We start from the raw sequence: 17435 nt of genomic DNA on the forward strand, positions 1-17435 counted from the left end.
TCAAATGAACTAAACCAAAGTAGGGGACTTCGTTAGTTTAGCTCTGTGTTGAGTCTAATGGTAATGCAAAATGCCGTATGCTACATGTAGCATCAAGTGAAACAACACAATTACGATTTCAGCTAGACCTAGGTCTGAAAATCATAAGTATAGTTCTTAATTGCATTGTAAAGCTATCATTGGCTGAGGTATTTCACGATTGGTTAGCACAATAGCTTACTTCGAATATATGCAGCCCAGCTAGTATATATAGACTATTGAGGCTGCATATTTAATAGTGGGAGCAAGCCCTTGTGTTTACTGTATGTATAAGGGGCAGGGCATTTTTGAATTGCCAAGACTCCTTGTTTCTTTATTTTGTTTTTAATTTTATATTGAGATAAGATTGGAAATATAATTGCAATAACAATTTGCAGTACATTATACACGTTTAGCCCTAATTTAATTATTTTGAGTCGCTGTTCTTCATGGGGAACAAAAATGAATTATAGCAACAGGGTGTTCCCTAGAGAAACGGATAAATAGATAATCATAAGAATAGCATATTTTTTTTTCTTAGACCACCAATGTAGTACCATAATGAGTCAGGTATTCCGAATTAATTAGTATAAGACTTGACACCCCATTTATAAATTCATTTTTTTGTGGAAAAAAAGGAAATGTGGATCAAAGTAGAAATGTTTTATCGGATCTATACAATTAATGCAATCGCAATCTTTCAGTGTGCCTTCTTATATGTAAGAAACAAACATTCTCATTTGTTAAAGATATGTACTTCTTCTCAAGTGTTTTGGCACACTTATGATATCATATTCAGCTAAACAACTGTTCCAACCTTTTTTGTTTACATGCCTAAATGTTTTATTGACTAAGATTTCTTTCAACTCCCATTAAAATCATCTCTCAAATCTACTAGCCTTAGTACTAATTGTCGAAATTTTGAAAGACTATAATAATCCGGAATTAAGACGTATCATACCCAGATATGGTCCGAGTCTTACTAAATGTCACTGAAAAAATAGGCAGATATCCAAATAAGAACACAAATACAAAATTCTGTCGAAGAACTTTTGCAAACAAAACAAAAATAACAGAGCAGAATAAATGGTACACAACATATCATTAGCAAGACGCAGCAACACATGAGTGTTATTTTGACTAAGCGCACTAGCTACTGACTGACCACGATATACGGTAGATTGTACACGGAATACGCGAAATTACGCATTTATGAGGTAGCTTGTACCACCAATATTGACCTTTTTGTTTCTTATTAAAGCTGCATTAGCTGCCAAATTTGTTCAGTTTTGATTCTACTGAATTTTGCTGATTCAATAAAATACGTTTGTAGTAATACAACTGAAGCAAAGATGTCGATAATACTTACAGAATATTGTGAAAACAACGTTTTTTAATCAAAGAAGATCGATAGCTCTGATCTAATTATTTTTAGCCATTACTTCCGAAGATTGCCGACAGGACATTCACCTGGGTTAAAAACACTTTAACCTTAGTAATAAAATAACAATAACGGATACACAGGTAAGCACGTGTCTTGTTTTTATTTCATTTCATCTATTTCTTGATTAGAAATGACCATATTTGAGCCACATATATCACAAAAGGTAAATTTCAAAAGAATCCTTGCGTTATATATTCGAACTTTTTTCTTTTACGACTTAAGTTCGTCTGTCTTCCTTTCCGTTGGATGACCACTTTCGCTTTGCAACTAAATTTTATTAAAGAAGGGACCCTTACGGCCCATGCACGGATTAAGGTCACCAGATGTCACATGCATACGACTTATTCTAGGTAGATTTTGGTCTTGCAAGACTATAAATATATAGACACCTATTTCATGTATTTAATGCATTTTATGTGTGGATATCAAATGAAAGTATACAGGAAAAGTGCAATTTAGTAGAAATAATTCAAAGTTGAGGTATATTTCAACAGAAACAAAACTTTACGAAAATGACAGCTAATGCAGCTTTAAAATCATTTTTTCCTTATTATTACACAAAATTGAGAGTTAATTCAGAAGGTGCCTGGTTGAAATCCACTGTGGTCGATAAACATGTTCGAGTTTTATACAATTATGAAAATTGGCCTAAAATTAGCACAAAAATTACGGTCTGCAAAAACTACGTCAATATTTTCTGCATGTCAATATTTACTTTAAATTAACAGCCTCATGTAATCCTTAATGCTTACTTTGAAACACCCTTAGATCATTAACAATTTTTGTATGTTATCATAATCAAAATTGACTTTTAACAGCATGTCTTTCTGCAAGTAAACAGCGCGCCCTCACAAAACGCAAAATTTTACAAGTTGTGATCACAAAACGTTTGTACGACAATTCTGACTTGAAAGTAGAATGATTTTCCTAAAATATGATACGAAATATAGCCGTATTATATTTTGATGCATTAAACTTCATTATTTGAAGACTTTTTTTATCTCTGCTATCCTACTAAAACGAGTGTTCAAGGGTTTGGTTGACAGAAGTCAGTCATCGTGCAATTTTGGCTAGAGGCTGTAGAGACCCTGATTTGCCCAACTACTGTACTATCGTCACAATAGTGGTTTAATCAATAGGGAGCATCTTAGATATCCACCTGGTTTTCATAATAAATAAATCTTTCATAGTCACTTTTTGACTTTTCAAGGACAAAAAATTCAAACATGGATCAACAGATCTCTATGAACATATCGGCATACGTATGGTGAGACACTGATCAATTTCGTCGCGTGAAAATTTTGTTGAACTCATTGTTTTTTTTAAATTATTACCATAAATTCTCAGCTTTTAGTCGCCAGACATAGATTGTTAAGGATATCGTCACAAACATTCATGCAAGGTTCGATAACAATCTATCCAATATTCTCATGGGAGATTAGAAATGTACAATTCGGATAATAAACATTTTAGAACCAAAATCTCAAGCTTTCTCAGTTGATTTTTCTGAAAACTAATCATGTCGAACAACTTTTATCCGGCCACATTTTAACTAAACCCGGCTTTTTTTTGTTTTTGTTTTTGTTTTTTGTTTTTTGTTTTGTTTTTTTTTTTTTTTTGGAGTCATTTGAAAAAATTAGTTACAATCTGTCCAGCTGTCTGAGGAGATGTTTTAAAAAATGAACGGGTGACGATGACAGACGAAGGGCAAATAGTGACGGTTATTGCTCATAAGGCCCTTTGAGGAAGGTGGGCTAAATGGGAAAATACTATCCCCCATTCGCTAGTGTTTACTATGAAACAATAGTGTTCAATTTGGAAACCAATGCCTTCTAGTTCTCAAGTTTTTTTTTTCGCTAGTTGAGATTAATTTGGGGTTATTTAATGATAACACGTCATTTTATTTTGGAAAACTCTAATTTAAGAACTAGGCTTACTCACCACAACTATCTCATGAAGTCTGTCGCATAGAAAAATAAGATTAGCAAATAGAGATCAAAACAGGTGCCATTTGTTTCTCGGAAAGAAAGATCCACAAAGTAAGATTTCTTGAAGAATACAAAAAAATGTATTACTAGATACCTGTACCCGGGATACCCACTTTGGTTTATACAAATGCAAAATTATATCAAAATTGCAATATTTCTTTTATTTAACAAATGCGTCAAGTCAAGTCCGGGGTAGATGAAAGAGGAAAGGAAAACTAAGAAAAGTTGAACAAATCAGTTTTCATGGTGCAGATGGATACTGGATACACCGTAACGAACCACGAGTTCAAATGGTTTATATGGTCTGTAACTGTTATGGAGAAGCATTAAAAGTACATATGTTGAGGGGTTTTTATGCATAAATCACTTACTGACTGGCTTTCATTTATGCTACCTATGGGATGCGTGAATCCGTTTTTCCCCTTTTATTATATGATATTCAATAATATATTCCATATATGACATAACGTGTGTTTAGTACATGTAGTAATATATAAAAACCATAAACAATTTAAAAACAAATTTATTTGAAATGAAATGTAAGGCTACATCACGTACTGTTTTATATTATTCCTACATGAATGGACTGTCAACAAAGTAAGCATTTGTTCCCAATGTGAAAAACAGTGTTCATTGGATACTTTGCAAGGGAAAGTATGTTGAAAATTTAGAAATTGTTGATATCGACAAGACTCTTTTTTCTTACGTTCCTAGCATTCGAACACTGTATAAATCTGCATGACGGTTCCCAAAGAAGCCAGGTTTGATCGTGTATTTGTTATCTTAAGCCTCAGACAGTATGCTTAACGCCACCGACATATTCAGAGTAGATGCCACAGAAGCTACATTTGTGCATATTTGTTTCAACAAGATAACGATTTGCGATTTATTTCCTTCATCAGATTTGTATATAAATTGTTTCATATAAACGCTGAATTCCACACCATACTTCGTAAAGCTTGTGTAGGATGAGTGCCTACAAAGGAGTCACGATATATTCTTCAAATTCTACATATAACATGAATATTACTTTGTTTATGTTATCAAGATCTGAATATAGAGCGAGTGATTGTATGTTAAATGATATAAGTATGTCATTTTAAAGAATTTGAAAAAGACATTTAATACTAGAAATCAAATGCTTTAAGAAGATATATATAAATTGACCAAATCTACAGCAATGAATATCCCATTCTTCAATAAGATGGTAACTGTTCAAATTATAGATCTTTGTACAACTTACACGAATACGAACCGTCTCACTTTTTGACAGTTTATCAACATTTTACCTGTATCTATTTAACTAATTTGAAACGAGGTGAGTTCATATTACGAAAGCCCAGACGTTGAGTTTAGAGGTAAGAAATTATCTATTAGAATGTGAAAAGCTATCACAGTTTAAATTTACATATACAATTTATATTTCTTATTTCCCAATTGATATATGTTTTCTATAATATTTTACGCGTTTGAAATACTGTTTCCAGAGTGTTTAGCTAATACGTGTGTCGCGTACGTGAAATACAATGTACATATGCATTGCGTACCTTAACTTCGAGATGGCATATATCTTCTCGGTTTGTACTTATTGAGATCTTGACAATCCAGTTCTGTGACAGGTAGCTTCGATCTTTAAATTTTCGCAATCAATCTTGAGACTTCTAACCCCCTACTTCGACCCCGTAATAGTCTATTTAAAAATCCCTAGCAATACCTAGCAGTTGTAAATATGACAAGAGTATTTCAAACTGGAACTGTGGCCTGATAATTTGCTTGATTTGTTTATCTTCACTCAAAACGAAATCATAAAGTTATTAAGAATTGTCACGCGGTCTAGGAAGTATATTCAGGAAGAACAATTGCAGGGAACCTTGACTTGAATGTAAGAACAGTTCCGAAGTTTTGATGCGATTGAAAGATCGAGGAAGCATCGAAAACGTTCTTCCAAAACAATCATGGGACAGGATACAGGGAACCCTGCTGCGCTTTGTCAGAGAAAACAGGAGGTCTAATCATCCGATATTACCACTTCAATTTGAAATACTGGGCTTGTTACTGTTTCATCCCGCACAGGGAAAAGGGGGTTGTTTGTATCTGGTTACAAGCGCAGAGTTGTAACCAAGAAAATTATCATAGGTACAGAAATTGTGAAAAAAAAACTCCATTATTGCAGAAAAAACTTAAGCTATTTGGAGTGTTATGTTGTATATTATGAGTTGATAAATGTTTCTTGAGAGCTTCAACTTGGCGAAATCAACCTCTTATACGTATGGGCGTTCCCTCGTAATAAAAGGATATAAAGTAAATACAGAAATTACCTTTAAATAACTGTATAAACGTAAATGACAGTTCCCGATGCAGCCATGTAATGCAAATGATAGGAACAAAGTAAACCTAATCCCCAATATTAGGGCAAAAGATGAGATCTGCTTATACGAAGCTCGTCAGATCACAATAAATCAGAAAAAAAGCATAATGAATTCAAATGATACATAAAGTGTAAGGAGACTCATAAAAAGAAACATTTAAACTGATTTGATATTAGTGTTAACCGGATCTTCAAAAATATCACTCAATCTTCCATTATAACCGAAGATGTCGTAAGCAATTTTATTTTGGTTATACAATTTTAACGTTTTTAACATGTAGAATTATATGATAGTAACATGTAACTGGAATGAAATAGACAAAATATAATCGAGATTGCCGAAGAATGCCAATATGTATCGAATATGCGGAACTTGTTCCGCGCATGATTTAAATCTTCAAAAGTTCTCCGCAGGTGTCATAATATTTTGTTTATTCACGACAACCAATTTATTATGCTATTTTTATATAATTTTTATCCTTAATTCATATACATTTTTTTGTGGTTGGCGTATTGGTATGAGCGTTGGGACGTTTTGACTAGAAAAAGTTCGAGGTTGGAATTACTGAATGTTTTTCACAGTGTAAATATCGAAATGTTTACACAGGGAACATTTGATAAATCATTACTATCTATAGAATAAAAGTGCCTGTTTTTGCAGTTATGGTATAATACTAAAATACAAAAAATACCAGTTTTATATATTGTAAATTTAGATATGCTGTACACGTGTTTCATTGAGTAACCTCTCATCAGCAGCATTAAAATCAAATATGTAGGAAGATCACAATCAAAATATTAGTTGTATACAAGAAGTACTCAAAACCATAAACTATTGAAAGAGGAAGCCAAATCCATCACCAAGAGGTTCTACCATTTGTAATTCAAGGAAAGCTCCCCCTGAGTAAGTGTGTTTCAGGTTTGCTTACAAAATATGAAAAGATGTTTAAACCAAACACACTAAACAATCTCTATTTATAAGTTAAAATACATTCCAAACCTTGGATAACCACACACCTGTCAAAACTGAATAGATTCAGACAGTTCTTATTATATTACATTGCGAGATCTTTTACTAACATGAATATGCTACATTTGTGTTCATCTTCTTTACAAGGTTATGTTTTCAGATCCTTTTTAGATTAATTTTCTTAAACAAACATGTATCCGAAGTGTTTTTATTAAGGCCAAACAAATGTATTAATAAAAAAAGTATTTAAGTTTAGATATGTTTTCGCTATGAATTCTACGCCCTATTTTGTTAAGTCTGTTTAGTATCAATGGGTGAAAAGAAGCCATGAAACATTCTTTCACTTCTACTTATTAGGCGATACTACTGTGTTTATTTAAGCCAGATCTGAATAGGGCGAGTCGCTTATGTATTAAATTTGAAATAGACCCTCATTATCTAATATTACACAAAAGATATTAAATACGTTAAAAGATATACTATAAATTGACCAAGTCAAATGATAATTAGTATCCAATTATAAAAGAGGATACATCCTGTTCAAAACATAGATCTTTTTACAGTTGGCAAGAATACAACTTGTCCCACTTCTAGTTTACCAGCCTTTTAGTAGTATCTATTAGTTCATGTTACGAAAACTTAGAGGTCGAGTTGAGTTGCAAGAATTACTCTGTAAGAAAGTGAAAGGCTATCATAGTTTGAATTTATATATACAATATGCATTTATTATGTCCCCTAAAAATACCTTCATTTCATGATGATTATAAATTTTCTCGGTCTGCACATATTACGATCTTGACATTACAGCGTAAATAAGCTTAGTTATTTGCATCTGAAAGTACATAAAGAAATAAGGAACGTAGATAACAATTGAAACATCTGTAGTTGTTTACTATTTGTCTCGTTATCTTTTTTCCAATATGTGCGATAAAAATGAATTTATCTGCTTTGTCTTTACACATCTTTGTACATGTGCCAGGCAGTAAAAGAATGCAAAGAAATCCCTTTTTGAGATACTCTCTTTTTTGTGTTTGCCCTATGTAAATCGAAGGTCTCTTTCTTCAGACTCATTGGGACTATTTTGTGACAGGTAGCTTCGGTCTTCATATTTTCTAAGCGATATATACCTTATACTTTTTAAAACCCAACCCCTGATAAGGTTTTGTTTTTTTAAAGTCGTGTTGCAATACATAAGAGCCGTTGATGTGGTAAGGTGGTTTGTCATATTGACTCGTGCCCTGTCAAATTGCATGATTTGATTTTCTACACTAGACAAATAATGAGTTGTATGGTCCTGTGGCACTATCCAGAATTTGGCTTTTCTCCTGTTCAGGTGATAAATTTAAATAAGGTCTCCTTTAATCGGAACTGTGTTTGTTTATAATTACACTTACACTTACCAACGTACCGTGAATGGATCTGCTAAATGTTAAAGGGAACTTTTCTTACGTATTGGCACTAGTGCTTACAATTTGTTTTATTTTTGCGAATCCACAACCCTCGGCAATTTAGCGAAAACTTTATGTTAGATCTGTTAGTTTTGGATAAAATATAACTGCCACTCTTGAACTTTCCATCCCTACATTAGCCAATGTCCCATTTCCAATATTCAGACGCACTTGTTAACAATACTTGTTGCAACAAAAAACACTAAACAATGTCACCAGTCATCTCGTTTTCATACTATTTAAGTATTGTCAAATTAAAAAAAAGAACAAACAATTGAATGGGATGGGAACCAGTTTCGTTTTAACTTACTGCATATTTTCGTTCGATATAGTACCTGATATATAATATAAGATTCACTGTAAAAGTCTAAAGGCACTTAGGTTCGGGAATTTTTATTTCTTCTATTTTATTATTAATTTATTCATTATAATTATTTCCTATTTTTCAAGAATAAAAAGTTTCAGAAAAAAACAAAATCATGGATCATAACAGCAAATATTGCACTTATACTATTTATATCATGTTTTCTGGTACATGGAGGTCGACTGGAATATAGGACGAAGAAAGTTCGCAACTCCGTCATCTGCCTTTTCATCTTCATCACCACATCGATTGCGTATCCGATCATTTATACATTATTAAAGCTCTTGCCTTGTCTAATTTTCGCCGGAGAACATTGCAACTAATCCTTTTGAATTGAATTCATACCCATTTCAGTGCCAATGATCGGCCTTATTTTATTGTTTTCAACCAAACGTTTCAAACCTCAACGCTCAGAAGTTGTCAGAGTGATATATTTAGAGTTGGAAAAACCAAGAAGAAGACTTCTAAATAAAAAAAACAGTGCTCTGGATTAAGCTTTACATGGCCATAAATTAATAATTTTAGGCCAAGCATGCTGTTGAAAAACTTTTGTTGTTTTTCATGATTCGAGATCAGTATGTATTTACAATATTTAAACATATCATACATTTTTGCGCATTCAAAAAAAAGGGGAGAGGGGGTAATATTCCCTCCTTTTGGCGAAAAGTGTCGTTAATTTCATGCCGATATTTTTGTAAAAACGAGCAAATTTTAAAACCTTCACACTCCGTTTTTAAACTTCATGGTATGGCCCAGCTTTGTCATATATGGACCACACAATACAAATAAACTTAAGATTATTTCACATACGAACATCAATTTACAGAAAAAAAATGAAAATTCATGAAAAAAAATCAAGATAAAATTAAGTTACTTATTTCTTTCAATGCTGTTACATGTATATCTAATATTAAGCGCTTTGAAAGCAAATATCGTAAATAAATATATACAGAAGCACGCAAGTGTGATACCTATTAATTTGTAACAGACTACACAACTTCATGGTCAGTGAACCCATTGTCTTTTCTTTTTATGTAACTGATCGATAATTAGGGTAATGCAATTTAAGGTCGGCAAAGCAGAATTAAACCATTAAAATCTTAATATGATATTTCAATTTGTTTTTTTGTTTACAGTCAGTAGAGTGAAATTGATGAAGAGTTATATATGTACTATTAAAATTACAAAAAAATAATAATAATCTGACATGCAAAAGTTTGTTCCGCAAAAATAAGAACTTTTTTTGAAAATAAATTTTAAAAAAAATAATGTTAAAATATGTTAAATACATAATATATCAATCATACTCAATTGTCTAGTTTTGTTTCAAATTTAAGGCCAATTCTAAGTTTGTTTGTAGATTGATTTCGAAATCAGTATTCATTATACACTCATATTGAAAATATTTTGTACATGAATTTCAAATTCCTCTATTTTCCAGAATAAGTATCAGTATGTGCATGACGATTGCTACACATAAAACTGTTTTTAATTGTAAAAAAAGATCTCAAGATCTAGGGGCAACAGTTACAACGTGTACTATAAATCACTTACTGTTACTGACTATTTCGGCATTGAATATCTCCTATCATGTGATACATAAGTATCAATATATCAGATATTTTCATAAAACAACAAGCAATAATAGGAATAAGAATGTTAAGGAAAACAAAATGATTTTCATTATGAGTGAAATTGATATCATTTAGCAGAATTCCCATTTTGTAAACTCAAAAACAGATTTTTAGATACAGATACCCGTCTTCTTAAATCCGGAACATTTGAATGACATTTTAAAAAGTTATATTTATTTGTAAGATATGTGGATTAAGTAGCACTACAGCCAAACATTATACAAAATGTGATTCATGGTTGGAAAGCGTACGTATTTATATATTCGATGTTGTGTTCCAAAAAAAAAATGTTATAGTAAGCAGAAATTAACATTTTACTTTTCATGTAACTCTTGTTACTCTTGTACTGTAAAATTCCACATGAACGGAGATAACTCTGCAAATGACACTGCAATACAATAAAAACTGTTGGTTTTCAATGTGGATAATCTCCCAAGACAGATTTCATAATATAAATTGTATAACCCAAACCAACGTACACTAATGCATTATAAATACGCCACGAGTTGATACATAACGGGATAAAAGCTGTTATAACATGACGTTTAAATAATAGGAAATGTCTTTTGACAAATTAAGATTAATGAAATAATGAAAAAAAATGAAATGACATGATACTTAGAACATACACAGTAAAATTAACCAGTGATAGAATCAAACAAAACAACCAAACTCCTTTTCAATATCAATGAATGCGGTCCATGACCGTCAAATCATTTGATCTCCAAAAGTATTTACTATTTAGAATTTATGTTATATGCCTGAGCAGTGCAACATATAATACAGTACGGTTATAATTTTTCGGAATAACCTCAGTCACGTGGTGTACACTAAATAACCTGCGTAGCGTGTAAGTTTCGAGTATGCACCGAGGGGATTGAGGTTATTTTAAAAAGATCGAAAATAATATTAAAGTCATTCCTTATAATTTAATTTTAATATCAAATATTAACTAGTAAATCATATAAAACGGTTGATGTTGTCATCATCACAAAATGTGGTCTATGAGATGAAGTACATGTATAAATTCAATAAGAAAACTTGTTACTGAAATATGTTTAACATAAAGCACATTACCAAACATCTTGCTAATAAAGGGACCCTCATAGAACTTTTGTAAACATTACTTTTATTAACCTTAGTTTGAATTAATTTTCATAAACGGAATCAGTGTATAGTTTCTTTTGTCTGTGAGTACTTGAATGAAATGAACAAATGTATTATAAGATGACGTCTCTGTGATACGTTCTATATTGTTCAGCAATTCAACGTTCGTGGTTTTATATTTAAATCTATTTATATATTAGAAATGATATCGTTGTTTTTAGAACAAACATCTTGTGACGTGCGAGGTAGTAATGAAAATAGGATACTTGTAACATGATATGAATAGAAATAAGAAACGACCTGGCAAAAATAACGAATGTAGGTTAAATATTTATTTAACCTGAGGTTGTATTGATAATAAATTCCTTTACATCCATAGTTGGTTAAGTGTCGAGGCATCTTCTCCTTAAAATTGGAAAATTAATTCATAGAGTTTAGATTGTACCTAGTTCGGATGTTGCATAATTGAGAAGAATTTGAAATATATATATGCTGTATAAAAGTTAATTTGTACACATAATAATTTGTGTGAATAGTTTGTACACATAATTTGTATGATTATTTAGTACAAAATATAATTCGTATTTTCAGTATAAACACAAATTATATTCATCCAAAAATCAAAAATAAATTTTCGTATTATTAAAACGAGGAAGTATATGTATGCATATACGATAAGACTGACATTTTGCATGTGAAATTAAAACATAATACGCTAAGTGACTTATAACCAAGGAATCGGCACGGTTGACGGAATAAAAATTATTAAACCAATGTTGAAGTTCCTAAGGACTCATTTGTGTGGGTCGCCGTGGACCTTGGACACGAACAACACAATCAAATACCGTGTCAATGGAGGAGACAGACCGAGGGTAGAAGATACAACTCTTACAAATCATTCAAACGTTTGTATTCAGCATTTTACGTCAATTTTAAATAAACATTAAAGTAACTTGGACTGATTTCATTCTGTTTCAAATGAAGGCTTGGTAGTCTTTGGTGAAATTGAATATGATACAAACATATCACTGATTTCAAAGGTTATGTCCCTTACTCTATTTCTACCTCCTTTAAATCGAATAAGATCTCACAACGGTTAAAATGGAGCTACTTGTAGCACCCAAAACATTATTTTTTTTTATATTCGGGTTATGATGTCATTTTATGAAAATACCACTAAGCCTTATGAAAGACTATCGTATATTTATTGAAAGTCGGAACCAATTAAAGAAAGCCGAGTCTCGATCCGAAAAGATCAGGAAGCAAATCAATCATACACAATTTAATCTCATATCGCAAAGTTAAAGATTTACAATTTTTGTTTGACAAATCGAAGAAAAGCCTTCGTTGTATCAAACTTTAAAAAATCTTGGTTGAGGCGATGGTTGTGTCAATTCCGATCATCAAATCTTAATTGGGATAAAATGACACTAAATGATAATTTCAAGTACAATTACAAAAAGATAACACGTAACTGAAGATTAATTTTGCACATATAAAACAACGTTAAATTGACATAACGCAAACGATCACAAACACTGTACGCAACATCTATATGATTCGATTATGACGATGAGTTTGGCGGTAAATCTAGGCGTGAATTACAGATAAAAAAATCCCCGATTCAGGGCTGTATTTCATAGCTTAATGTAATGATTCAGTAAATGAATGCCACATAACGGTAACTATGTATGATCGTTACATCACTGACAAAAATAGTGCAAATTGATCAATGACGGTGCCGCACTGTTCCCGACATTCGTTCGTTGCTTGGTATTGTGTGGATGAGAATTTCATTGGCAATCATACCACATTTCCTATTTTTATATGTTAAACTTTCACATTCCACATGTATATTGTTAGCGTGTCCAGTTCAATTTGTCACATTTGCAAATTATTGTTTCGAGATAGTACCGGACATTGACAGATTGTTTGATTAATATCAGTAGTTTTTTTTTTTCATCAAGTCTGATCGAAGATCGGAATTGATATTGCAATTTCGAGAGCGTATAGATTTGTAAAGCCTGTATACATATACAACCATTTCTTACATCGCCGCAGGAAAACACATCCATTGGCTAAGGTTCTAATGTTAACACGAATGTACCCTTTACCGTTATCTCCATGACTATTGAAGTCATCACTACAGAAGTTTTATGGTCGTCACCATGAACTTCTGGATCGTTATGGTGTATCCATCTGCATCATGAAAACTGATTTATTCAACGGGTCATAGTTTTACTTTCCTCGTTTGTCTACCCCGGGCTTGACTTTTTATGGGCAACTCGGCGGGTGTTTCTAGAAAAGCAGAGGATGCTTATCCTACCGGTGCACCTGGTCCATGCTCCCAGTTCTTAGTGGAGTCCGAGTTGCTCATTTACTTTTGTTACTTTGTATGTATGATTTTAGTTACTTTATGTTCTTTGTTGCGTATGTCTGTTTTCCGTGTCTGTTCTTTGTCCCATGATTGCATTCTTTTGATTACCGCTATAACCTTGGTTCCTTTGATTACTCTTCAAAAATATCAGGATCAATTACGTGTTAATTACGCCAATAGAAAAAAAAACCAATACACAACTTCAACTCCGAACTTAATATGCTGATGAATTTGGTTTGAATGAACAACGTGATCCAATTAAAAATAGTTGACCTCTAACCTCTTGTCAGTACCTGTTGCTCATTTCTATACATATACCCGATAAAACCAGTCGTTTACTTTCTATATACGAAGTTGTATACGAATGTTAGACATATGATCAACTATTTGAAAATCACCAAATATAAAAAGCTGCGGTGCTGAACACTTGTTTTAATTGCAATAAATTGCGTTCTGTGGGCATGCTATGATTTGCAACATGGTTGATAATGATAATGTGCTTTAAGAAAAAAAAACGGATATGGTCAAATAACTTAATTTCAGTAACAAGCTAATTGGATAAAAAAAGATTTTCCATCATCTCACAGACCAAATTCTGTAATGTTATTGTGACGTCTCAACCATTTTATATGATTTACTCGTTGTATTTTGATACTAAATTTAAAACATAAGAATTAACCTTTATATTTTTTTCTTTTTTTTCACATTACCTATATTCCCGTGGTACACACTCAAAAATTACACCTTACGCAAGTTATTAAGTGTGCACCACGTGACTGAGGTTATTCCTTCATAGACTGAAACAACATAACAGTTATATCTAAAATGCAACAATGCTCCAGCATATTACTTAAAAACAAAAGAGAAAACACTTTCAGAGATCAACTGATTTGACGATCACGACCCAAATTTATTGATATTGAAAAGAAGTATGGTTGTTTTGTTCGGTTCTATCCCTAGTACATTTTTGTTTTTTGTGTTCTTAGTATAATGTCATTTCTTTGTTTCATCAATTGATCAATCTTAATTTCTCAAAGGACTGTTCTGCATACTAAATGTTATTTTCTTGAATGAAATGTAGAAACATATAAGTAAAAACAAAATACTGCGATGGCTCTCTTTTTTTAAAGATAGTACTTGTTTCAAATGTCATGTTATAACATATTTTATCCCGTTTTGTCCCAATCAGCCTAATATAATCGATTCGTGGCGTATTTAAATTGCATTATTGTAGCATAAACTGCTGTGAACAAAATACCAGGAAAACTTTTTAAGTTGATGTTGGAGAGTTAATTCATAATTCAAAATTTGCAGTCTCTGTAAGAATCGTACAAATTTTGTAACATATAATACATTCCTAAAAAAGGCTACATATTTTTATTTCTTGTTATCAAATTGCTTTTAGGTCTATGTGATGAAATGTATAATTATTCATTCCATTCTGTCTAAGGAGATAATCCACATTGAAAACCCAACAGTTTCTATGGAATTTAGTATCATTTGAGGAGATATCTACCTTATTTTTGGAATTGTACAGTACATTCTATATATATTTTTTTTATCTCACGAGAACATGAAAAGCCACGTGTTACTTTCTGTTAACTATAGCATTTTTTTTAAACCAAAATATCAAAAATTCAAGTATGTAGGAGGTCCAACCAAGTTACACATTTTTTAGCATTATTTTTGATAAGTTTTAATTGGGACAAAGCACGATAAACATCAGTAAAAGAGCAACAGTCATAGGTTCCTGTGTTACCTGTCCACAATCACAAACTCAGTGTAATAATAGATCATTCGAGTTACAAAACGAAAACTGTTTTCTTTTTAGTTTATATTTTTTTCTTCTTTAATTTATGCACATTTTGATATAAACATGCAAGTACTTATCTATTTTGGAACTCCATACAAACTCAAAAACGAGCAACCTGAAAGCAAACTATGTATTATCATAAACACTGTACTCGACGTCAAAACGCTTTAATGATTCCTCGTCTCAGTACTCATTCACATTCAGTGAGAGAATAAACATAGCCTCTTGGATATAAACTTCATTTATCGGTTGACAATATCAATAGAAAGTAAATATTTTCATGTTTTGTTATTTACACAAATTAAGTATGATTACATGATAAAAAAATGTTTGATGTATTTTGAACAAGAATACAAATTTAAATGTAGTAATCCAATAAAATCATGACTTTCTATTTGAAATGCTTTGGTATATTGATTTGTTTTAATTCAAAACATACTTTCAAATTCATGATGTCCGTTTTGCATATTTAAATTCATGAATGGGTAATAAAGGGAACCAAGGTTATGAATAAAACATATTAAAGTTTTATCCCGCAGTTGGCCTGATATGCATAAAAAAGTAATTTTCCTAAGTACATGATAGGAGATATTCAATGCCGAAATAGTCAGTAACAGTAAGTGATTTTAATTACAATTTATAGTACACGTTGTAACTGTTGCCCCTGGAGCTTGAGATCTTTTTTACAATTAAAAACAGTTTTATGTGTATCAATCGTCATTCACATTTGTTTGTTTGTAATGCTTTTCTTCATGTTCTTGTTGGTCAAAATATACATGTAGTTACAAATACAAATACTGGTCTTGATTTCAATGGCAGTGTATAGCATTTTTTTATAAGTATATATACGTCCCAAGAATCTATACAAAATACAGAATATATCGACTACCAAAGCCCTAGTAGCTTTCACAAAGTACAGTTTTTTTCATTATTTTTTTTTATAAATATCAAAAAATGGATGGTACTGTATATAAATGTTAAAAAATCCACCCATAACTTTCACATTAACAATAACAATTATAACCAGTCGTGTGTTGTTTGTTCGGTAATTGCAAAATTGTATATATCGTATATGAAATTGGTACTTCCCTTGAGTTATCTTATTTGATTTTTGTTCATTTAAATATGGAAAAGAACGTGTGACTCTATAAATAGTATTTCTGTGTAAAATGGAATTTTGGTTTCGTAATAAGAATGTTTTTTAAGTAAGCTGAAATAGCATCTTTTCGGTTGGTTTGTCACCACATTATATAACCTCCACCAGTATCTGAATACTATATTACTGGATACTTCAATGGCAGTCTTTATAGTCTATGTAAAAATCAGATAGGATGTGATTCATACATGTCAAAATAACCAGCAAATATACTTTTATTTCTACATTGAGTAATTGTTATAGACCATAAAACCGGTCTTAGATCTTCATTTGGTTGCTACACGTATGAGATAAAAATTGTATGAACCTTTCCAAGAGTTATCGTTCTTGACTTTGTTTGATATGGTTGATTTTAGTGGGAGGTAAATGTATGGTTTTCTAAAAAATACTGAATTGAATACAAAAAGAACTATCGTCACGTTAAAATAAAGCATATGTAGATTCGAATCTAGACCTAGTCTGTTCAGTGGGTTTTTGTACGCCATGGATAACCTCTACCATTGGCAGTTTCTGAATTTTATATTACTGATAATTAATAGTTGCCTATACTATTTCCCTTACCGCTTGTTGCTCTGTAATAATACACCGGCGAGTATGTTTTGATTATATGTTAATTCTTGACTTAGTTTGGTTTAAACATATTTATTAACTAATTTGCATATTTTAACATCAAACCAAAGCAATAGAAAGAATCGAACAGTAGCAAATAAATCACAGGATTCAGAAACAAGACTTAAAGTCTTTCAAT

General features: G+C 31.7%; 1 protein-coding gene across 2 annotated transcripts in view; it reads left to right on the top strand.

The window, feature by feature from the left end:
* Positions 1 to 4659: 4659 nt before the first annotated feature.
* LOC148601131 (sodium- and chloride-dependent glycine transporter 2-like) overlaps positions 4660 to 17435 on the top strand; it is a 47447-nt gene continuing 34671 nt past the window's right edge. Inside the window, exon 1 of one of the 2 annotated variants that reach the window (XM_088556010.1) lies at positions 4660 to 4768. The gene's annotated coding sequence lies outside the window, so the exon portion shown is untranslated. Of the gene's footprint in view, positions 4809 to 17435 lie in introns of both variants that reach the window. The other variant, XM_088556009.1, reaches the window with a different exon arrangement.

Source organism: Perna viridis, chromosome 12, assembly GCF_037379345.1.
Source record: "Perna viridis isolate PV_CMFRI_1.1 ecotype Kerala chromosome 12, ASM3737934v1, whole genome shotgun sequence".
Taxonomy (NCBI): domain Eukaryota; kingdom Metazoa; phylum Mollusca; class Bivalvia; order Mytilida; family Mytilidae; genus Perna; species Perna viridis.